This window comes from Odocoileus virginianus, chromosome 17, assembly GCF_023699985.2.
Source record: "Odocoileus virginianus isolate 20LAN1187 ecotype Illinois chromosome 17, Ovbor_1.2, whole genome shotgun sequence".
NCBI lineage: Eukaryota > Metazoa > Chordata > Mammalia > Artiodactyla > Cervidae > Odocoileus > Odocoileus virginianus.
This window is the reverse complement of record NC_069690.1, coordinates 35549103-35573554: the sequence shown is the minus strand read 5'-3', so window position 1 is coordinate 35573554 and position 24452 is coordinate 35549103. Positions and strand designations below refer to the sequence as shown.

At 38.3% G+C, this 24452-nt stretch overlaps 1 protein-coding gene across 4 annotated transcripts in view; it reads right to left on the bottom strand.

Moving 5' to 3' along the window:
• ZNF652 (zinc finger protein 652) overlaps positions 1 to 24452 on the bottom strand; it is a 63599-nt gene that overhangs the window by 25918 nt on the left and 13229 nt on the right. The gene's annotated exons all lie outside the window — the stretch shown is intronic.

The following is a 24452-nucleotide window of genomic DNA, read 5'->3' as shown; positions in this document are numbered from 1 at the left end:
TTTTGCAGAATTCAGGAAAGCATATCTGGCATTATAGCAGAAATACCAGTACTCAAAATTAAGTCAAGAAAGAAGTATGACACCAATAAGGCAGAGCCACACAACAAATCTATGAATTTATGGTTAGAAAGAATTGCAGAAGCGGCTAGGGCACATGGACATGACTGGAAACAAATAAGTAAAAAGCCAACTAAGTTTTTGAGGGTTATACTGTTAAAAGGACCATCAGCCTACACTTGAGAGGCTGTGACTATTCAAGACGTTTTCTTTCTTTTTGGCCGTACCATGTGGCATGTAGAATTTCCCTGACCAGGGGATCAACCCCATGCCCTCCTCAGTGGAAGCGGAATCTTAACCACTTGACCACCAGGGAAGTACTCAAGACTTCCAGAAATGATCTTTGGGTTCCCAAGCATCCATGGCAGGAGGTGGATTAAAAAAGCTGTTCATCCCCTTAAGGGGGAATATTCCCCATTGTCCGTTTGGGATACAGCCAAGGAACACAACAGGAAAAAAGGAGGATCAAGAAGATTAAGCCAGGGAGCAAAGAAAGAGCAGACAATTGAGTTAAGGAGCAAACTCGGGATCTCGTCAAGAACATTCACCATCCCTGGAGGGGTCCCCTCAATGACTGTTCAGGGGGACTGCAGTATTTGTTGTATGTCTCCTGTTCGTCCCCTTTTCAAATGGGAGTTTTTGGTTTTTTTTATCATCCTGCCACTAGTCACCACTGTACATTGTTTGTGAGGGCAGCCAATCATTTGTCAATTTTTTTCTTAAGTCTATGGATCAAAAAGAGCAACATTTGGGCCCTGTGTAGAGAAGACTATGCATCATCTCCTCACGAACAGACCACCAGGATCACATCCTTGCATCCGCTCGGAGATCCTGGACTTCAAGCTTAATGCCATGATTGGATAGGAACTTGGGTTTCCTACCTGGGGAGGAAGTGAGTATATTTTTCCCGTGTGAGAGAGTAGATCAACTAACTGGTGGCCAAAAGAATGGTGCTATTAATCAAATATTTTCAGCTGTCTGCCTGGCATAGGCATGTTATGTTTCCTGGCCCTGCCTAGTTACATGGGACCATCGTGTTGCGAAATAAGCAATGTGAGTCACTTCTGAGCTAATGAGAGACCCTCTGGACTTCATTTCCCTCTTAGCATGATGACCAGTAGAGTACAAAAAGGTGGCTGGTTGTTCCATCAGCCTGGATTACGGCGTGACACAAGCGGAGCTCCCCTGCTGATCTATCACAGCCACGAAGTGAGAACAAAAATTCCTTCCCTGTTTTAGTGAACCAGATTGTGACATGGTTTGTTATGTAACACAACATAGCTGATGCAGTTCTTTATGAATATATATACATACATCAATGGTTTCAGTCTTAAGCTAGACAGGCAGAATTGCTAGGTGAAAGTTAAAAAATCAGAAAGATAATGAGATTAATTCTCTACTTAATAAGTTAGAAAATAAGACTTTTCCTTCTTTAAAAAAAAACTAGACTTAAAGGGCTTTATTCTATTTTTTTTGTGGGGGTGGTGCTGCATGGCTTGTGGAATCTTAGCTTCCTGAGCAGGGATTGAACCTGGGTCCTGGAAGTGAAAGCACTGAATCTTGACTGCTGGACACCAGGGAATACCCCTCCCCTCCTTTTTTTGCTTTATTCTATTTTTAATGACGTACACATATATGGGAGTTTCCCTGGTGGCTGCAGTACAAGAGATACAGGTTCGATCCCTGGGTCAGGAAGATGCCCTACAGAAGGAAATGGCAACCCAGTCCAGTATTCTTGCCTGGGAAATCCCACGGACAGAGGAGCCTGGCAGGTTACAGTCCATGGGGTTGCAAAAGAGTAGGACACAGTACACTTCAGTCGCTCAATTGTGTCCGACTCTTTTCGACCCATGAACCACAGCACGCCAGGCCTCCCTATCCATCACCAGCTTACCTACTAAAATTAGCAACACATATATGGATTCCCATATGAAACTGAAAGTGACATCTCACTATTAATAAAATCAGGAGAGCTCACAGAAACATCAATAAATGACACTGTTACAATATAAGAGGCAGTCTAATGGTTCACTCTGAAATACATATGGGCCTTCTGCTCACATTTTACTTTCTTAATTTGATTTTGGCACCTTTTCCCTTGTCTGAGTTTTGATGATAATCTTCCTGAATTTTCTTTCCAGAAAACTTAAAAATATCTCATAAGGGCACAAATGAGTAACTTTTAAAAAATCCAAAACCACATTAGAGAAATTAAAACCTTCCATGTTCCATTATCCAACTCTTCGTGTGTAACTGAGGATAGAGTTCTATCCTTGCTTATAGAGTAAGAGTTCTAACTTACCTATTACAGACCATCTTAACTTAGTTTTTAAGAAGACAAAGTGAATATATTGAGCTCTAAGAAACTAAAGATAGAAGAGGCAAATGAGAAATAACCTTCACTGACATTTAAAGCTGTTATATAGTATTAAAACAATGTAAGTCCATCAGTTCTTAAAGATAATTTTCTAAATTGTCATAAAATAAATTCCAAAATAAAGTGGGTCATTCTTTAGTGTTTTGTTATAATGAATGTATATAACTTGGGGGAAAATGTGGTGTGTATGTCAGGGGTACACAAGCTGAGAAGCAGTCAGCCCTGGTACTCTGTAAGTTGGACCAGCTATCGGGAAGAAAATACAATTTTTTTTAAAAGTTACAAAATATGTCAGCATATATATAGATAGTAAAGTACAGCTTCCAGAACGTGCTTTTTTTCAATGCCATTTTCGCCCAAGTGGACTACAAAGTAAGTTTATGCAGCCCTCAAGGGTGTTTATTTGAATTTAGTTTTAAAAGGAAAATAATTACTTTGTTCCCTGAAAATTTTAAGTTAATTTCAACAAATTTAACTTTTTTTTTTTTCCTACTAAAATATGTACCTGTGCATTCTCCTTTTATGTTAAAAAGATTCTATTTGCGATGAGTCTTTTCAAGTTGAAAAGGCAATCTTGTAAGGTCTATCAATCTGGTACCTCAGCTTTGCTTACTCCACACTCCACTTCCTTCGGAGCAATGGCCCGACCTGTTTCCAAAGCTCAAACCACCCATGTGCTGCCAGACCCTGGTCCTGCCAAATGGAGATTTCTAAAGTACACAACTACCTACAAGGCTCAGGCCAAAACTAAAACCACCAAGAAATGGAAAGGAAAAAGGAGGGAGAGATAAATATGTATCAGCAAAGTTCTTTTGAAAAATAATTCATTAGAAAGAATGGACAAGATGGGTTTGTGATAGCAAGGGTCTGATGTTTTGGTCAAAGCTTTCTTGCTCTTGCTTAAGGTTATTCATTTTTTTCTTATTGGGAAAGTATGTTAGTGACACATTTATCAAATAACAACTAATCTCAAAGTCTTTGGATGGTCAAGTAATTATTTAACAACTATTAATTATATGTTTAATATGAATTTAAAAAGCAGAAACCTGAAAGTCTGGAAGATAAATTGCATTCAGGTGGTAAAATCAGGAAAGTTCTGTGAAGGATAGTACATTTCAGGAAAACCTGAAAGGCAGGCAGGTTTCAGACTGGCAGAAATGAAGGCAGAAGAAGTCATTTCTAGCATAGGGAAATAAGAATGGGCTAACAGTGAGGTATACTCTTGAACAAGAGACAGTATAAGTTGTTTAGTTTTACTAGAATATAGAGCTTGAGCAACAGAGAGATGGCAAGATAGGGGAGTTATTGCCATATAGTGACAAACCTTAAACCCGGGGCTGAAGAGTTTGTAGTTAGTATGGATGACAAGACAGAGCAAAGGTTTTCCAAGAAGGAACTAATATAATTAGAGTCGTGTTTTAGGGGTCAAATTGTATCATAACAAACAACTGTAGACTTATATTTCAGTATGTCTTTGAAATATATACATATGTGCCCTGCTCAGTTGCTCAGTCGTGTCTGACTCTTTGAGACCCCATGGACTGTAGCTGCCAGGCTCCCCTGTCCATGGGCGTTCTCCAGGCAAGAATACTGGAGTAGGTTGCCATGGCCTCCTCCAGTCTCCCGCATTGCAGGTGGATTCTTTACCCTCTGAGCCACCAGGGAAGCCCAAGAATACTGGAGTGGGTAGCCTATCCCTTCTCCAGGGAAACTTCCCAACCCAGGAATCGAACCAGAGTCTCCTGCATTGCAGGAGGATTCTTTACCAGCTGAGCTGACCAGGAAGCCCAACATATACATGGTAAAACAAATACACAATTAAGCAAAATAGAATAAATTTAAAATATGTAACTAAATTGAAGTAGAAAAAAACTGAAGTAGGAAAATAAGATAATACTAGGAATTAGTGTAAAAACAAAATGAAAACACAATTTTATTCTAAATCCTATATTAGTACAGACTAAAATTTAAAATATCCAAATGGCAACTTTAAAGAGTTCTTTACAAGAATGCATTCTTTATGAAATAATTAATGCCCTACTTAGTGATTAAACTGAGTTTAAGACTCATGTTCACACTAAAACCTTTATACACACACACACACACACACACACACACACACACACAATACAGCAGGTTCTACTTTCAGTAGGCCTAACATAAGTGAAATCTTACCATGTCCTGTTTTTTCCTTAAAAATAATCTGTGAAAGCAGCCACTATGAAAAACAGTATGGTGATTCCTCAAATTAAATTAAAAATAGAACTACCTTCAATCTAGCAATTCTACTCCTGGGTAATTTGCTCAAGAAAATGCTTATGTTCATTGTAGTATTATTAACAATAGCCAAGAAAAGGAAGCAACCCAAGGGCCCATCAATATATGAATGGATAAAGAAGATACAGTGTGTGTGCATGCACGCACGCACACACACAGGAATATCACTCAGCCATGAAAAAGAATTGGCTTCCCTGGTGGCTCAGTGATAATCTACCTGCTAATGCAGGAGACGCGAGTTCAATTCCTGGATTGGGAAGATGCTCTGGAGGAGGAAATGGCAACCCACTCCAGTGTTCTTGCCTGGAAAATCCCATGGACAGAGAGGAGCCTGGTGGGTTACAGTTTATGGGGTCACAAAAGAGTTGGATATGACTTAGCAACTAAACAACAAGAACAATGAAAAAGAATGAGATCTCGCCATTTGCAACAGTATGGATGGATCTAGAAGGTACTAAGTAAAATAAGTCAGACAGATACTATATGACTTCACTTATATGTGGAATCTAAAAAACAAAACAAGTGAACAAACAAAACAAAACAGAAACAGAGTCACAGATAGAGAAAACAAACAGGTGGTTGCCAGAGGGGTGGAGAATGGGGGGAGAAGAGAAATAGGTGAGGAAGATTAAGAGGCACAAACTATCACTTACAAAATAAATGAATCATGAGTATGAAATGTATAGTGTAGGGAATATAGTAAATAATTATGTAATATCTTTGTTTGGTGACATATTTGTAACTAGACTTATTGTGGTGAAATTCATAGAAGTACTGAATCACTATGTTGTGTACCAGGAACTAACATAATGTTTTAGGTCAATTATAGGCCAAAACCAAACAAACACACTCACAGAAAATAGGATCAGATTTGTGGTTACCAGAGGCAGGGCATGGAAGGAGGGGGACCTGGATAATGTGGTCAAAAGGCATAAACTTCCAGTTATAAAATAGTTAAGTAACATACAATATCATTAATATAATTAACATTCCTATACATTATACACGAAAGTTGCTGAGAGTAAATCCTAAGAGCTCTCATCATAAGGAAAATTTTTTCTATTTCTTTCATTTTGTGCTTATGTGAGATGATGGATATTCACTAAACTTATGGTAATTATTTCACGATGTATATATGTCAAATCATTATGCTGCACACCTTAAACTTATACAATGCTGTGTGTCAATTACATGTCTATAAAACTGGGTGACAAAAATCTTAAGAAACCTTTCAGTACACAGTTGGTGCCCCCTATCCAGGGGTTCCACATCCACAGATTCAACCAACCTCCCATTAAAAATATATATATTTGAAGGCGAGGGTGGGATGATTTGAGAAATAGCATTGAAACATGTATATTACCATTTGTGAAATAGATCACCAGTCTAGGTTCAATGCAAGAGACAGGGCGCTCAGGGCCTGTGCACTGGGATGACCCTGAGGGATGGGATGGGGAGGGAGGTGGGATGGGGGTTCAGGATCCGGGACACATGTACACTCATGGCTGATTCACGTCAGCGTATGGCAAAAACCACTACAATATTGTAATTAGCCTCCAATTAAAATAAATACATTAATTAAAAAAATTTAATTGCAGAAAGTTCCAAAAAGCAAAACTTGAGCTTGCAGCACTCAGGCAACTATTACACAGCATTTACACTGTGTATACCTAGTACAAGTAATATAAGTACTTAGAGATACCTACAGGAGGATGTGCACAGGTTATATAAATACTATATACCATTATATACAAGGAAGCATTCTTGATTTTGGTATCATAGGGAGTTCTAGAATCAATCCCTCATGGATACTGAAGGATGACTTTACCTTGTGGTGTACACCAGAGGTCTGAACTACTTACGATGATAAACTGCTACATAATTTTAAATAGTAAGAATCATTTAGACCCTTCTGTCCTTGTTCTTTTATATAAAACAAAGCCGTATTTTTTTTAAACAAAGCCATATTATTATGGTAAAGAATGCATGATCAAACAGGCTTAATGATGGGACTGATAACCAGGGTTCATTTTTAACCTAAATTTTGGTATTGTCAACCCTTATATTTTACTAATCTATGTCTCAATCTGCCAATCTGGAAGATGGAAGTTAAGAAAACAAACTGCAAAACTTGGTAAATTCTACTCTCTGATCTATGAAACATATACGGTAGTGGAGATAATTATACACATTTACATGATACTTTACATATTATATAATGCACATTTATCATACATTTGTTAAACATTAACTAAGTGCCTGCTTTCTAAAAGTGCTCACAAAATTGATCTGGGTTACACTAGAAAAGCTATCAACACCAACACCAACACATAAAAGGCAACTTTACAACAAACAAAACCTCAAATGATATATATCACTGAACCATATTTTAGATAAACATCACAAAGTGTTCTCAGATGCCTATATTTTATATAGTTGAAAAATGTAACTAATTTTAATGCTGTCTTATCTAGCAAAATTTAATGTCAAATAATTATTTTTTAAGCAGTCCATTTAATCCATTAGCTATAAGAGATGAAATTGAGAAATGCCTGTCACCTCCGATTTTAAACAAACCTTCTGTAAAAATAAAATTTCACTGTGGCTTCTTACATATGCATTTAAATGAGACTGTCACTGTGTTCTTTGGTGATATGCAAGTGAAGCTAGAAGAAGAGGACAAGGGAGAGGTACTCTTCCTAAGTACTACCTGATTACCTTCAAGCATCAACAGTCTCCACATTTCCATATAAGACAATAAAAACTAAAGTGCACCACTCATCACATAGTCGGCTTAAGCAACCTTAACTTTCACCAATAACTCCCTAGGGTCAAAGAAACCAAACACTAAGTAGGCTACACTGCAGGACCTGGGTGATCACAGTATATTTTCACAACATCTTTCCCATTATTCAGTTTAATTCATAAATGTTATCTACAGACAGAAGAAATATAATTTAACAATGGAGTTATTTTTGAAAGAAGAGTAAGAGTTCTGTATTACTGTTATCTTTCCCAATAAAAACAAACAAAGTCCTGGACACATGAACACTCTCAGTGCCATTAAAAACAATCAGAAAAAACAAAATAATCAGAAGAACGTAACAACAAAATACATAGTTTTTGGAATTCTCAGTCTAGCTTTGACCAAAGATTGTTTTATGGAACAGTTATTGCATTTAATGTACTAGCCCATTTTCAAAATGGCTATCAATATGAGTATCTTGATCATTATTAGTTGATATCCTGCCTATGAGAATGAGAAAAATTAGACTTAAAAGGCCTTGCGCATCTTACATTTCTTAAGCTCCTAAAGGTAACATGCTAAGTTAGAACTGAGACCTATTTAGCAGGTACAGATGTTCATACTATGGCTACCTATACGGAAGCCATCATGAGAGGCCTATGTGTATGTTGACTAGATCACTGTGAACTTGAATTAAAAGCTCATTTAGAAAATGAAAATCAAGAAATTCTCTCATTACATTCATTCATGATACTTTACAAAAATAACAACCACAGTATTCAGATGCATGGCCAACACCAGGAAATTATAGAATTTAAATATTTGACCTGCATCCATGCCTGCTCAGTCATTCAGTCATGCCCTACTTTTTGTGACCCCACAGACTATACCCCACCAAGCTTCTCTGTTCATGGGATTTTCTCAGCAAGAATACCATTTTTGGTTATACCATTTGTGGTTACCATTTCCTCCTCCAAGGGATCTTCCTGACCTAGGGATCGAACCTGAGTCTCCTGCACTGGTAGGTGGATTCTTTACCACTGAGCCACCTTGGGGGTGGGATATTTGACTTACCAAAAGACAAAGGATTGTTTATGTTTTCTCATTGTTGTTGTTGCTGTTGTTGTTCAGTTGCTCAGCATGCTGGATTCTTTGTGACCCGATGGACTGCAGCACACCAGGCTTCCCTATCCTTCACTATCTCCTGGAGTCTGCTCAAATTCGTGTCCATTGAGTTGATGATGCCAATCAACCATCTCACTCTCTGTTGCCCCCTTCTCCTGCCCTCAATCTTTCCCAGCATCAGGGTCTTTTCCAATGAGTTGGCTCTTCGCATCAGATGGCCAAAGTTCTGGTGCTTCAGCTTCAGCATTAGTCCTTCCAATGAGTATTCAGGGTTGATTTCCTTTAGGATTGACTGATTCAATCTCCTTGCAGTCCAAGGGACTCTCAAGAGTCTTCTCCAGCACCACAGTTTGAAGGCATCAATTCTTCAGTACTCAGCCTTCTTTACGGTCCAACTTTCACATCCATACATGACTACTGAGAAAAACCACAGCTTTGACTATATGGACTTTGGCAGTAAAGTGATCTCTCTGCTTTTTAATATACTGTCTAGGTTGGTCATAGCTTTTCTTCCAAGGAGCAAGTGGCTTTTAATTTCATGGCTGTAGTCACCGTTCCCCAGTGACTTTGGAGCCCAAGAAAATAATGTCTGTCACTGTTTCCATTGTTTCCCCATCTATTTGCCATGAAGTGATGGGACTGGATGCCATGATCTTCGTTTTTTGAATGTTGAGTTTTAAGCTAGCGTTTTCAGTCTTCTCTTTCAAGAAGCCCTTTAGTTCTTCTTCACTTTCTGCCATAAGGGTGGTGTCATCTGCGTATCTGAGGTTACTGATATTTCTCCTGGCAATATTGATTCCAGCTTGTGATTCATCCAGCCCGGCATTTTGCATGATGTACTCTGTGTATAAGTTAAATAAGCAGGGTGACAATATACAGCCTTGATGTACTCCTTTCCCAATTTTGAACCAGTCTGTTGTTCTATGTCCAGTTCTAACTGTTGCTTCTTGATCTGAATATAGGTTTCTTAGGAGGCAGGTAAGGTGGGCTGGTATTCCCATCTCTTTAGGAATTTTCCACAGTTTACTGTGATCCACACAGTCATAGGCTTTAGTGTAATCAATAAAGCAGAAGTAGATGTTTTTCTGGAATTCTCTTGCTTTCTCTATGACCTAACAGATGTTGGCAATTTGATATCTGGTTCCTCTTGCTTTTTCTAAATCCAGCTTGTACATGTGGAAATTCTCAGTTCACATACTGCTGAAGCCTAGCTTGAAAGATTTTTAGCATTACCTTGCTAGCATGTGAAATGAGTGCAATTGTATGGAAGTTTGAACATTTTTTGGCATTGCCCTTTGGGACTGGAATGAAAATAAATAAATGAAATGAAATGAAATGGGCTATGTGGACACTAATACTTCAAAGATGGTCCAAAAGAAAAGATGAAATTAGGTATCCTATATAAAAATGACATTATTGATTTACTCGATAGGTCATAAGTGATGAACTGGACTCTTAGCAGGAGTGATGCAATGAGACTGAGTGGAAAATTTAAAACCACCCACAGTACTAAGGTCACAGGATTTAAACTGGCACTATTTTGGGCTCTTCCATACCACTGGGCAGGTTACTTTACCTTTCGAACCCTCAGATTTCTCATCTACATACTTAAGGGCATCCCTTCCACCAGTGACACTTACTGTTTGCACGCTTATTTCTTTCCATTCTCTTGCCTATTTCATCTGGTCACCTAATGCTGCACAGTAACCCCAATCTTTTCAACAGGAAGGGCTATCATTTATACTCCCCTTGCCACTCTCATGATGCCCCTTCCATGTCTGCATGCGATGTTGTTTTTAAAAGTTGTGTTTAGGAATTTGCATTTAAGTCATACTTTAAAAAAATTTTTGCACTAACCAAATATAAAAAAATAGCCTACCTTAATTTTCGGTTAGGCTCTCCAGCTTTTACCATAATTTCCATTTGACTTTCTGAACACTAAAATTAGTTTATTAATCTCAGGATGGGGATGCCTAAGTTAAGGGTATATATTACCTACAGTCTTGAAGGAAGTATGACACTAGATGGGACTGGCCCATAGCCTGAACCACAGTGTAGGTAACTTATTCCAAAACACTGGGTCCACCACACTTTCTCAGAGTAGAGAGAGATATGACCATGCTTAACACCATTCCTTGGATGATTCAATCCTCAGCCTTGATCAGAAGGCATTCACGACAACATGCCAAATAGGATGTAGAAGAAATCTATGAAGCCTCAGATACCTGCCATATCCATTGCTACCTTATTTTTAATGGTCCTTAAAAAAATAAGTTGTAGGCTGAGTGAAAACAAAACCAGGTGGCAATGCCACAACTGTGTCAAAAAGGTAGAGACATGTGTCAGCAACCTGAGCCAATGGTTCTGCCTTCTCTTTTGGGAAGTACAGCTGAATACAGAGAATAGGTTGATACTGGGATGTGGGGTGTAACCCTAACCACACTGAGTTATGGTTAAAGAACTGTCACGAGACATAGAGTGAGTCACAGTCTTGGAAGTGACGGGACTCTACCAAAACTGCTGCTACTCAAACATAGGGTTTATTTGTGCATGCCCAGATATCCTTTCTTCCTCTAAGGAGAGAAACGTTTAACTTTTTTTTTTCTGATTATTAAAGGCAAAGTTTACAGGTCAAATGTGTTTATACACTAAGTGTTTTGTGTCCAATTATAGCACTCTACTCTTCATTCACATCTATCATCTACACACAAAGTACCAAGAATCTAATATAAAGAGAAGATATTTATTTATTCCTTCAAATCATTATTGTATTGATCCCAACCTTCATAGACTTAAATTTGTTTGGAGAGCAAGAACAAAAAACAAGTCACAATTGCCCAATAAAACAAATGGTATTTTTTAAAAGCACTACATAACTATTTAAAAGGGCAAGAGAGATGTAGAATGTACAGCTATGGAAGACCCCATGAAGAGCATGAGATCTGAGCAAGGTCCTGGAGGATGGAGGGATCTCAAGAAGCAGAGAGGAAATGAAAACATAGGCTGAGGAGAGTGAGGCTGTCATCATGAAGAAGCACAGCATACTCAGGCCCAGTCAAAGAGATCTTACCAGGGGTTATAAGCTTATAAATGTGGTTAGTGCAGGGACAGAAAATGGAAGGGTCTGACTATAGGGCTAAGAGATACGGGCATTACTAAAAGTGGCAGAGAGCCAAAAAAAAAAAGGGAAAATCAACAGGATTTTCTCATCAGATGTGAAGGATAAACAAAGAAAAGTAATGGACTTCCCTGGTGGTACAATGGATAAGAATTCGCTGCCAATGCAGGGGACATAGGTTCAAGCCCTGGCCTGGAAAGAGTCCACATGGGGCAGAGCAGCTAAGCCCATGTGCCGCAATCACTGAGCGTGCGCCCTAGAGCCCACACCACAACTACTGAAACCCGGGCACCGAGAGCCTGGGGTCCACAACAAGAGAATTCACCACAAGTAGGAGCGTGTGCACCACAATGAGGAGCAGCTGCCGCTCACGGCAACTGAAGCAAGCCCACGTGCGGCACCGTAGACCCAGTGCTGCCAAGAAGGAAAGAAAGAAAAGTATCAAAGATGACTTAAGACAATTTGAATTTCCATAGCTAAGGCATCCTAATTTATACAGTCATGTTTGAGATGCAAATTAGCCATTCAAGCAAAGATATCAGGTAATCAATTGGATAGAAGATCAGGGGAGAAGTCAGGACTGGAGTTACATATTTTGGAGACAGCAGCAGACAGAAAGAATTTAAATTTGAGGACTGGGAAGACAGCACAGATAGAGAAAAGAAAGCTTTAGGGCACTCTAAGAACAAAGGAGATCAGTCCTGGGTGTTCACTGGAAGGACTGATACTGAAGCTGAAACTCCAATACTGTGGCCACCTCGTGCAAAGAGTTGACTCACTGGAAAAGACCCTGATGCTGGGAGGGATTGGGGGCAGGAGGAGAAGGGGACAATAGAGGATAAGATGGTTGGATGGCATCACCGACTCGATGGGCATGAGTTTGAGTAAACTCCGGGAGTTGGTGATGGACAGGGAGGCCTGGCGTGCTGCGATTCATGGGGTCGCAAAGAGTCGGACACGACTGAGCGACTGAACTGAACTGAACTGAAGAGCAGAGGAGAAAAAACCAACAAGGAAGAGTGAAAAAATTAACACTGAGGTAAAATGAAGAAGCTAAACTGCAACACACAGAAGCCAAGAGATTAAAAAGAATCTTTTTTTTTCCCCAAGAAAGAACTGGTCAGCTGTATCAAATACTGCTAAAAACACTGAGTAAGACAGAGACCTGATGTGAAGAACAGGCCCATTGGAAAAGACCCTGATGCTGGGAAAGAGTGAAGGCAGAAGGAAAAGGGGACAACAGAGGATGAGATGGTTGGATGCCATCACTGATTCAATGGATATAAGTTTGAGTAAGCTCTGGGAGTCGGTGATGGACAGGGAAGCCTGGTATGCTGCAGCCCATGGGGTCGCAGAGTTGGACACGACCGAGTGACTGCACTGAACTGGAAACAGAGAAAAGTGATCACTGAATTTAGTGGCTGAATAATTCCTTAACGTGAAGGCCCCCTTGTCCTTCCACAGCCTCCTTCTCCCTGGAAAAACAGGCGTCTTGAGTTAATGAGTACAATACATCCCCTACATATGAATGAGTTCCATTTTGAGAACACATTTGGAAATCCAATATGCTTTTTAAGTCCAACAAAGTTAGCCTAAGTACGCAACTAACATAATCAGCTATGTAGTACTATACTGTTATAGGTTTATAATACTTTTCACACAAATAATACATAAAAAACAAACATAAAAAAGTTTAAATCTTATAGTACAGTACAGCAGTACCAGCTACATCACTGCTGCTTTTATGCTTGCTTCAGGACATCCTGGGCTTGAAATGCAGTCTGGTACATTTCAAGCCTACACACAGTACTGTACAGTAAGCACAAAAGCGCAGCCACTTGTGAAGGATGCCCGCACACGACAATGTGTGGCCACATGGACACCAGACATGCGAACGAACTTATGTGACTGCACGTGCGAAATGTGTACATCTTTGAAAGTCTGCAACTTGAAGGTTCGTATGTACAGGACTTACTGTGTAATGCTGGAGTGCTCAGACCTGGGCTGAGTTCTAGAGTTTCTACTCCTAGCTGTGGGGCTGAGTCAACTAACCAGCCCGTCCTGAGAGGAGCAGGGAATGGCAGCTAAGGAATGGAAACTGAAACAAGACTCCAAAAACACACAGTTTGATTTGGTTTTCAAAGACGGGAGAGATTTGAGTGTGTTTAAATGCTGATGGGAAGGGACACCTTTTACCACAAAGAACCCACTACAAGAAAAGATTTTAGAATTCCATTATAGTAGGTTAGTCTATTAAGCTTTAAAAAATTACGTACAGAAGAAAAACTATGATAAAGTCACAAACTTAATCTCCACCTCATTTCAGAACATATCAACCAAAAAAAAAAAAAAAACCCCTATCTACCACAATAAGTAGTAACAGTAAATAAATGAAAAGTAGAAAAGTACCTAATCTCTTGGTTATATTAAAACAGTAATTCCAGTATTAAAACACTAGGTAATAAATCATAAAAGCTCAGATATTTTAAAAGCTAAGGAAATCTATAACACAGCTACCTAAAACCATTTGGAATATGCTCCTGAAATACTTTCAGTCTTTAATACATTCTCAAATCTTAAGTATTTTTTTCCCTTTGGTCTTATTGAAGAAATATGCTGTCTAGAGATAAGCTTTCTATAAACTTGTGTACAACAACCACATAAAAAATACTAAAACATTTCAATGTTCACTTCAGAAACTTCTAAAATTTAAAACCGCTCCAAATTAAAATATGACCACTTCAAAGAAAAAGGGATAATTTCAAAGTTAAGACCAAAACAGCTTTTGATACAAACCACTGCATGCTGCAGAGGCAGTAACCTAGTTTCACTTTGAGTGTAGTGTTTGTTGCCCTCAAGGGATCTGCAACTTTCAAGAAAGGTTTTTTTTCACTAAATGCCATATAACAGGTAGAGCAGTGGAGAAAAAGCAAGTCAAACACATCTCAATAGTTCAGTTTAAGGAAAGAAAAGCAGACTCCTTATGAACATATACATATACAAACATGCACACATATACATGTATCATACTGACAAACTTACGCTAGTTACTGGCGACAAAACACTAAATTTTAACTCAAGGCCAACCCATAAAACATGCTGCAATTTAACAATGTGTTTGTGAGGAGCAAAAATCCCTCAGCATCACACAAAATTATTCTTCACTATTTGCTCTGTGGTTCAACAATTGGTCAGGGGTAACCTGAGCAGAGAAAGCTGGTGAAGATGTTCAAATATACAAAGGTTTTTCCACACACAATTCTTAATTACTTTTCCCCAAACATGATTCTCTATATTGAGCTGTGAATGACTGTGCATATTTCAGTAAGACAAAAATTCCAAACATCCATATTTCTGAGCAAACAACCTGTTCCAAGGCATTGTCTCCCTATAAGCGCCAGAGAGGTTACTTTGAGGGTATAAAATAAATTAATTAGTAACAATACACACTTTAAACATTTATATTTTAACTGCACTGGAATGTCTAGAAAATGAGCTTATGAACAGCAAAGGCACCGAGCCCAAGAGGAAACGAACAGACTCCTGGCTTGCAGACAAATGAGTGGGTAGAGGAAACATTTATGTGGGGATGATTTTTATATGATGTTTTTCTTAATCTAAAGAAAACCACAGCTCTTCACAGCATTTGTGCTATAAATAGATGTGATCAGTCAAAAACCTGAATATTTATTTGCCTACTTTTTTCATTTTAAATAACTTTTGTCATAACCCAAATCCAATGAGTGATCAAGATAAGCAAGCCAATATGACCAAGCAGGTTGCCCAGTCAAAGCCTTACGGACATATGACCAAGACAGATTCTCCTTCACCTGTTTATGCTGAAGAAAATATTTTAAATAGTAATGTGGACTTTTATTGTAATATCTTTAAATATACCTTCCTCACCAAAATCAAAGTGTTTTCACACTGGTTCACATCAATGCAAAATTTCTATCAACTATTTTTGACAATACTTTTAAGAAACGTTGAGAGTTTTAATCACATAACTATTGTTCAAGTAACTGCTTCCTCCTTCCGCAGCTCCCCCCTCCCCTGACCAAAATCCCACATCAGTCTAAGAATTACAGAGTTCCTGTCAAATGCGTGTAAGTCTCCTTTATAAATAGAGGAAATTAGGGTCCGCTGGCTAAATGGTGAGTGAGAGGGACTCTGAGAATTAAGAAGTAGTTGAGTATATAATTGCTATGCTCTTTTCTCCCTTAAACTAAAATCCAATCAAAGGATGTTGTTATTCTTTAGTTGCTAAGTCATGTCTGACTCTTCTGCAACCTGCCAGGCTCCTCTGTCCATGAGATTTCCCAGACAAGAATACTAGAGTGGGTTGCCATTTTCTTCTCCAGGGAATCTTCCCCACCCAGGGATTGAGACTCTTGCTGAGTCTCCTGCACTGTAGGCAGATTCTCTACTGTTGAGCCACTGGAGAAGCCCATAATCAAAGGTTAGATGACAGTTTTTTTTGGGGGGGGGAGTGGAGGTGAGAGTTGCTGGTAAAGAGGTAATCTACATATTCTAATATTTTTACAATGAACATGTATTACTTCTACAGAAATAAACAGAACAACAGATCCTAAGCTTAAAAATTAAACGAATTAATCAAATCTATTCAGGTTCAATGTATAAGATCCTTTAGACGCAAGTGTTGATGAAAGCTGGAAGAAAGTGCAAACATAATTTAACAAAGCATAAAAAACACAAATCTACACCAAGCCTCAAAATACCAGCAGGTATTCAGTAACACTCAACAAGTATTTAATGAGCACCTAACCACATGTGAGGTACCACAGACATAACTACTAACATGCTAATATGATCCCTGGTCTCTGGAAGCTTACAATATTGCCAATTAGTTTATAAACAGGGTGGCGGTATAGTCCTGATTTATACCTATTTCTCCCAGAGTAATTATTAATAATGCCCTTCTCACATATCTCCCAGTCTGGACAATAAATTATATGGTTACATATTTATGCAAAAAATAAACATACTATTGTTCCTGCATGGCAACAGGTTTGTAAAATGCATATCATTTCCAGGTTTTATCTTTTTAAAGTCATTCTACTAATTTTTATTACACGTTAAATTTTAAAAAATTATTTTAGACCTTCATCTCATTCTGATATATACCTATCATACAATAAAATAAAAGATTTGCTTCAATCAAGTAAGCGAAAATCAAAATCTGATTTTACCACATCAAAATGTATGCAAATAAACCAAATGAATAAAAAATAAAAACTTTAAAGACTATAAGCCCCTTGAGATCAGATAGTTCTTTTTGAAATACTACTTCAGCATTCTAGCCTGTGTCTAGCTCAGTACTGAGAACATACTGAGGTCCAGATATTTTCCAATAAAAGGAAACAGGACAGGAAACATCTAAGTCTGAAACATCTTGTCATAATGGAAAGCAAAGAAGCTATCAAAGACTATCAAGGTTGTGTCAAAAGACTCAGAAGCCAGCCTGATAAGCTCCTAATGGATAAAAACAGGACAACTGAGTTATCAACAATGATGAGCAACCGAGTGCACTGAAACACATCAAATACGCTTAAATCCACTGGTTACCTTTGGGGGATGCCAAAAGAACAAGCTCATTCTTCTGAAAACTGGTTAGTGAAGGACAAGAGTCAAGCATTCAACTTGCCATTCCTATCAGATCTGTACCTCAAGGAAATCAAATATTTGTTGAGGGGAAATTTCTTTTTATAGAAGTATTCTAATTGAAGAAGAAATTATTTTTGTATCATTTTGCAATCCATAATGAATTAATAGATATAAACAATGATCATCAGTGGCTGTTGATCAGTACCAAAGAAGAAACAACCAACACTGTACATCTCCTGGTAGAATTATACACCACCACCTAGTAGTCTTGCCCCACACCCACAAAAAAACTGAACCTTAATCTGATCCAGTCTATAGATCTAAAAACCAATTTACAGGAAATAAAAAGGGACCAAGGAACATGTTAAATGGTGTCACATGGATACAATCAGCACAATCCAGACTATGGAAGATTATCCAATAAATGACATGCATTCCTAAACAAAAATTCCAAGGAAAAGGAAAAAGGAAGGCGAACCTATATATTTTAAGAGATTTAATAGACATACTAGCCACTCTCTCTTTCTTTGGCCCTTAATTCAACATTCTAGCCTGTATCTAAATGTTGAAAAACCACACTGAAAAAACAGTCATGAGTCAACTGGGAAGTACAGACACTGATTACTTAATGATGGTCTGGAAGCTTTTTTAGTATAATGGTATTTGTGTTTTTTAAAAAAGAATTTTCATATATAAAAATAACATGATATGACATCTAAACCACTTCAAAGTAATTGGAGAGAGGGAATTACAGTGAGGGTGGATATATATGAAACAAAATCGTGTGTGTGCTTGGCTGCATCCAACTCTTTGTGACCCCAGGGACTGCAGCCCACCGAGCTCCTCTGTCCATGGAATTTTCCAGGCAAGAATACTGGAGTGGGATGCCATTTTCTACTCTGGGGACTCTTTCTGAACCAGGGATAAAACCTTCGGCTTTTGCATCTCCTGCACTGGCAGGTGGATTCTTTACCACGATACCACCTGGGGAGCCCGATGAAACAAGATTAGCCATGTGCTGATAATTGCTGGGCTTCCCTGGTGGCTCAGTGGAGAAAAAAACATTTTATAACTACAATTAACTCTAAATTAACTTTTTGATATGACTAAACTAAGGAATTACAGAGGTAATATACAGTTTGAAAATCCCCCACATTATGACATTTTCTTTTCCACAACTTAAATTTCACATCTCTAGAAACTATAATATAAAATGTACCAAATACGGTATGTGTTTGATATAATAAAACTTTAATTCCAAATATGCTAACACAGAATAATAAAAAAAAAAGTTAAATATGTTCGAATAAAACAATTTGCCTAGTAAGATCATCACTCGGTCAAGACTGGTTAGACAGTAGACACTACTGTATTCTATACACTAAGTCAACTTTTAATTTTTCAATGAAAGGACAATAAAATTGAACTACAAACTTCTATCTTCATGTGGAACTTACTATGTAGCTCTGGCTACAGGTAAGGTTTTAGGTCTATATTCCTTACATGCATAGCCAATGTTTTATTAAGAACTGGCATTAAAGCTGCCTTACATGTGTTCTCTAGCTGACGGACTACACAATACACTCTGTCACCTTCATATACACAGGTCCAACTAAGAAACCATTAGCCAAACAAAGTATGTGTATGTTTATAAACAGAGGCCTATGGGTGAGCAGAAGACCATTTTAGATGATTTTCTAAATCCGCTGTACTATGAGGTCACCAGGACTCTCATCTTCAGTCAGTGCTGTGGTGTTGCTATCACCATAAGTACATTATGTGCTCAGTTGCTCAATCATGTCTAACTCTTCTGAGTCCATGAACTGTAGCCTACTAGCCTCCTCTGTCCATGGAATTTTCCAGGCAAGAATACTGGAGTGGGTTCCCATTTCCTTTTCCAGGGGATCTTCCTGACCCAGGGATCAGACTCACATCTCTTGAGTCTCCTATGGATTCTTTACCACTGGGCCACCTAGGAAGCCCAAGCGAGAATATTGGAGTGGGTTGCCACTCCCTTCTGCAAGAGATCTTTCTGACCCAGGTATTGAACCCAGGTTTCCTGCATTGCAAGTGGGTCCTTTACTATTTGAGCCACCAGGAAAGCCTGTAAGTAAAATGGCCTACACCATTTCACCGTATAAAAATCAGACGCAAGTACAAGCCATAGCAATGGTTCTCCACTGTTAAATGAAAAACTACCTTCCTCCTTCCCTGGTTTGCTTTCTCTATCCTGAGTCAGTTCTAAGCTGCATTTTATGGTTTCTAGAACAAGGAGACTACGTAATTTTCCTCAGTTCTAGGATGTTATTAAGTTCTTATTTTATGGTCAATTTTGTGGAAGGTCCAAATAAATGAAGCAGCTGTAGTTTCTGACTGAGGATCCAAACCTCAGGTTCATTCTGGGCTGTTCCCTCTACCTTACCCCAATACCTAATGAACCAACAAGTCCTGTTTTTAAAAACTGACATGTCCTCCCTATTCCAATTGCTAACATAACCTCTGTGTTCAGGCCCTAATCAAATCATACACACATTACAATAGTCTTTCTGCCTCCTTCTTTTAAACCACCTTACACAGAGATTTTCTAAACTACACTTTCCTAAAGAATCTGGATCATGTCATTTCCTACAAAACCATTATTGGTCTCTAGAGCCTTGGAATAAAGTTCAATACCTTAGCAAAGCGTTCCAAAGCCCTCCTCCATCTGACCCAACTGACTTTTTCAGACTTGGCTCCCCAAATCCTTCTCTCCCACCTAATGTCATCATGCTATTTCTAAAGTGCACTCTGACTTTTTCCACTTCTAAACCTTTGGTTATGTCATTCTTTGTTTCTATCTAGAACATCACCACTCCACCCCCCAACAGCCTATATGACTATAAAGTTCTAAGCACCATTGCAGACCTAGCTCAGAAGTACCTATCTCCTTCATGAAGCTTTTTTCTTTTTTTTTTTTTTCATGAAGCTTTTCTTGACTACCACTTTTGTTTCCAAGAATGCTTAGGAAGATTTTTATTTACTTATAAAAGGACATGCAAGCTAATAGAACATTCAACAGTTTTGTTTAAGCTGGGAGGAAAGTGATTTTTAAAAATCCATACCCATGTGATGTTGCCAATTTCTTCTGCCTCTTCCATAATGTAAACTGTTTCAATAAATCATTTAAATATAGTGAGTTTGGATGCCACAGTTTGCCTCAGGAGGGATTCTCTGCATTAGCAAGTGAAGAGTGAAAGATACCCAAGTAGTACCCCATCTATAATAGTTCAGTGCAGTCACTCAGTCATGTCTGACTCTTTGTGACCCCATGGACTGCAGCATGCCAGGCTTCCCGCCCTTCACCAGCTCCTGTAGCTTGCTCAAACTCATGTTCATAGAGTCGGCGATGCCATCCAACCATCTCATCCTGTTGTCCCCTTCTCCTCCTGCCTTCAATCCTTCCCAGCATCAGGGTCTTTTCCAGTGAGTCAGTTCTTTGCATCAGGTGGCCAAAATATTGGAGTTTCAGCTCCAGCATCAGTCCTTCCAATAAATATTCAAGGTTGATTTCCTTTAGGATGGACTGGTTTGATCTCCTTGCAGTCCAAGGGACTTTCAAGAGTCTTCTCCAACCACAGTTTGAAGGCATCAATTCTTCGGCACTCAGCTTTATGGTCCACCTCTCACATCCATACGTGACTACTGGAAAAACCATAGCTTTGATTATAATGGACCTTTGTCAGCAAAGTAATGTCTCTGCTTTTTAATATGATGCCTAGGTTGGTCATAGCTTTTCTTCCAAGGAGCAAGTGGCTTTTAATTTGATGATTGCAGTCACCATTCCCCAGTGACTTTGGAGCCCAAGAAAATAATGCCTGTCACTGTTTCCATTGTTTCCCCATCTACTTGCCATGAAGTGATGGGATGAGATGCCATGATCTTAGCTTTTTGAATGTTGAGTTTTTCACTCTCCTCTCACTTTCATCAAGAAGCTCTTTAGTTTCTCTTTGCTTTCTGCCATAAGGGTGGTGTCATCTGCATATCTGAGCTTACTCATATTTCTGATATTTCTCCCAGCAATCCTGATTCCAGCTTGTGCTTCATCCAGCCCAGCATTTCACATGATGCACTCTGCATATAAGTTAAATAAGCAGGGTGACAATACACAGACTTGATGTACTCCCTTCCCAATTTTGAACCAGTCCATTGTTCTACGTCCAGTTCTAATTGTTGCTTCTTGACCTGCATGCAGATTTCTTAGGAGGCAGGTAAGGTGGTCTGGTATTCCCATCTCTTTTAAGAATTTTCCAGTTTGTTGTGATTTACATAGTTAAAGGCTTTAGAGTAGTCAATGAAGCAGATGTTTTTCTGGAATTCTCTTGCTTTTCCTATGATCCAACAGATGTTGGCAATTTGATCTCTGATTCCTCTGCCTTTTCTAAATCCAGTTTGAACATCTAGAAGTTCACGTACTGTTGAAGCCTAGCTTGGAGTATTTTGAGCATTACTTTTCTAGCATGTGAAATGAGTGCAACTGTGTGGCAGTCTGAACATTCTTTGGCATTGCTTTTTTTTTGGATTGGAATGAAGACTGACCTATATATGGTATTCTGCTGCAAAACCAGCACCATTTTCTCTTTCAAGAACCACTTAATATCTATATTCTCTCAGAGCCAGACAGTGCAACCATCCTGCACAAGTTAATTTCTTAGTAAAATAAAAGGTAGCTATGTGCTCCTGGAGATAGGGACTTGTAACTGGACTGAAAAGGGTATCACTCTGCAAGAACTATACTTATTCATATTATAAATTATGCTTCTGCATGGTCACAAGAAGGGTGGGGGAAAAAGACCTCCAAACCTACCCTAATATAGCCTTGGGCAGACATCTGTGAACATCAAAAGATAACTTTCAAAGATAACAATGTCAAAGATACTTTAAATTTATCTAGACAAATATAGAGATACATTATACATGGTATGACTATGTATGACTAAAATTAATCTGTGAACAGATATTCAAGCTTATTTAAGCACAGAGTTTAAAAGCTTGATTTAGGATGTTTCCAAACAGAAAAAGAGTATTAGTTAAAAAATTAGTGAAATCTGAACTAAATCTAGAGTTAAGCTGATAGTAATGTACCAGCACTGGTTTCTTGGTGTATGTAAGACTTTAACAATAACAGAACTAGATGAAGAGAACCATATTCAGTATTTTGTAATAATGTGTAAGGGAAAATAATCTGGAAAGAAGGTAAAGATGAATATCTGAATCACGTTGCTATATACCTGAAACTAACACAACACTGTAAATCAATTATACTTCAACAAAAATAAAGTTAAAGTGTTTTTTTTTAATTAAAGTTTTTAAAAAAGAATTAATATATGAGAAAAGGATCTCAAAATCCTATTTGCTGTTGTTGCTGTTCAGTTATTAGGTTGTCTGACTCTTTGCAACCCCAGGGACTGCAGCACACCAGGCTCCCTTGCTGTCCCCTCACTATCTCCTGGAGATCGCTCAAATTCATGTCCAAAACCCTATACAAATGTTATCGTTATTACTATGCTTTGTGTTTATATGATTTTCAACTTTATCCATAAGATATAATCATTGGGAATATTTTCACATTCTACCTTTATTATAACTAAATGTGAACAAAACGTCAACACAGTGAAGTAATTTTCAAATGCTAATTTTCAGTTTGCCAAATATACAATAAAAATGTATCAACTTTAATGTTCTTACCATTTTATTTTACCTGTTCTAACAACTATAAGAGGACAATGAATTTAGCTAAAAATAATTACAGATTCATTTCTCTAATATAAAGTACTCAACTTTTAAAATCTATGTAGAGCAAGTAACAAGCTCAGAAATATTGATATGTAATTGCTTTTTAAGTAATAATTTGTTTTCAATTTGTTTCAGAGTAATGTGAAAGACTAAATTATATTATTTTAATGGCTGTTAGGTAAAACTCTCAGTATCAGAATTAGGTTAGGAAACGGAAACACAGTCATAGAAAAAACAAAAATAAACCTTTAAAAGTACTGGACCTTGGGACTTCCCTGGTGGCCCAGTGGCTAAGACTCCACACTCCCAATGCAGGGGACCCAGGTTCAATCCCTGTTCAGGGAACTAGATCCCACATGCTGCAACGAAGACCCGGTATAGCCAAATAAATAAATAATAAATATTAAAAAAAAAAAAAGAGTACTGGACCTTAAACTCTACCAGTATTCCATAAACCACAAGAAGTCTATAGAGTTATTTAAGATTATCAATTGCATTTATAATATTTCTATAGACAATTAGTTGTACTGTGTTACTGTAACATTTTTAAGTATATATTTTAACCTAAGGCTTTCTTTTCATAACCAAGAAATAAATGCATATACATTCATCTTAAGAAAAAAGAGAGAACTGGATGAGGTTGATATACAAGTACCTGTTTTAGTCTACAAACAATAAATGCTGGAGAGGGTGTGGAGAAAAAGGAACCCTCTTACACTGTTGGTGGGAATGCAAACTAGTACAGCCACTATGGAGAACAGTGTGGAGATTCCTTAAAAACTGGAAACAGAACTACCATATGACCCAGCAATCCCACTGCTGAGCATACACACCGAGGAAACCAGAACTGAAAGAGACATGTGCACCCCAATGTTCATCGCAGCACTGTTTAATAGCCAGGACATGGAAGCAACCTAGATGTCCACTGGCAGTCAAATGGATAGGAAAGCTGTGGTACATATACACAATGGAATATTACTCCACTATTAAAAAGAATGCATTTGAGTCAGTTCTAATGAGGTGGATGAAACTGGAGCCTATTATACAGAGCAAAGTAAGAAAGAAAAACACCAACACAGTATATTAACGCGTATATACAGAATTTAGAAAGATGGTAACGATGACCCTATATGCGAGACAGCAAAAGAGACACAGATGTAAAGAACAGATTTTTGGACTCTGTGGGAGAAGGTGAGGGTGGGATGATTTGAGAGAATAGCACTGAAACATGTGTATTATCATATGTGAAATAGATCACCAGTCCAGGTCCAATGCATGAGGCAGGGTGCTCGGGGCTGGTGCACTGGGATGACCCTGAGGGATGGGATGGGGAGGGAGGTGGGACGGAAGGTCAG